We start from the raw sequence: 1,412 nt of genomic DNA, 5'->3' as shown, positions 1-1,412 counted from the left end.
GGCTCCCCTGGCCGCGGGGGAAGGGAAGGAGGGAAGGGACCGCGGCGCCCCGGGATCCAGGAGGGTTTCCTCGATCTCTCCCCTCTTTCCTGGAAGAGCCGGGCTGCTGCCAGGGTGAGGTTTGAAATCCCAGGTGATGGCACACATACCTGCATGAAGTGCACCAAAACACCTGCCCGAACCGTGCGTTGACCTAGTAAGAAACAGTGACCCTTTCCATAAGTTGTCACGGCAGCAAGCACCAAGGCAAGTTTTTTCCTTCAACTATGCCAAACTGTATCAGCTGAACTAGAAATTAAACCAGCCCCAAATACTTTTTAATCTGAAGACGATAACCTGCACACCAGTATCCCCACCACGACAAATCTCAGCAAGAAGCCGTACGTTTGTTGCTTGCTTTACCTCCATTTTAGGTCCCGAATGGAAACATCAAGCCAGATGACGTTACAGGTATTCTTGATTAAAACCTCCTCTTGCCTTGCAAACTGGCATCGCAGTGCAAAAGCACCTGACTCTTCCCAGACTTCCCCTGGACATGAGCCACCTGCACTGCTCCCGTGTGACCCCCGATGAACTGAGGCACAAAAGCACTAAAAGAAGGATGAGTACGAGACCTTTGAAGCCCCAAAATATTTTTGGCCTTTATCTCAAAAAAACCCTGCCACAACAAAACCTGGTTAGTGAAAAATTAGGGTTTTGATAGCTGCGTGTGTGTGCAAAATCCGGATCCCAGCTAAAACCAAAGAGAAATTTGCCAACAACTTCGATGAGGCAAAACATACTTTTTATCTAAAAAGTCTTGAGATGCACGTGGCAAAAATAAACTAGATCTTACAAACAGAAGGATTTAGGTTTTTCTCAATTGCTCTCTCACTCAGGCGTGAAGTGCTGGATGGAGGAAGAGGAACCGGTACTGTACTTTGAGAGCACACCACAGGGAGGTGAAAAGGGCAGGATCCAGAAGAGAAACAGGTACTGCTCCACCTGCAGTTGAGCAGGAGGAGTCTTCAGGAGACACTATTGAGTTCAAGTGCCAGATGAATGTTTTCATGGTACTGCTTAATCTGGAGTCTCCAAGTGGCTTTATTTTCCTCCTGACATGGGGGGGTAGGGGGGGAACTGAACTGCATTTTATAAAGACAGCCTGCTTTTTCCCTATTTACATTTTCCTGTCTGAAGAGGTGAAAACCTCCTCAGACTCTGGTAGGTTTTGAAGCACAATTCAGTGTGATTGCTGTTTTTGGAGACTGTCAGGCACAGGATGCATGATGAATGGTCTTCACAAAGAGCAGTGCCGTTTGCTCTCTGTTGCAGCCCTAGGAGGGCTCAAAATTGAACAGGCTTGGCTAGAAATCACTAACTGGGCCTGGATTTTCATAGTTCTTCAGTGTCAGAAGCTGTAATTTATGATG

Source organism: Chaetura pelagica, unplaced genomic scaffold, assembly GCF_000747805.2.
Source record: "Chaetura pelagica isolate M959 unplaced genomic scaffold, ChaPel_1.0 scaffold109, whole genome shotgun sequence".
Lineage (NCBI taxonomy): Eukaryota > Metazoa > Chordata > Aves > Apodiformes > Apodidae > Chaetura > Chaetura pelagica.
Note: the sequence above shows the minus strand (reverse complement) of the source record.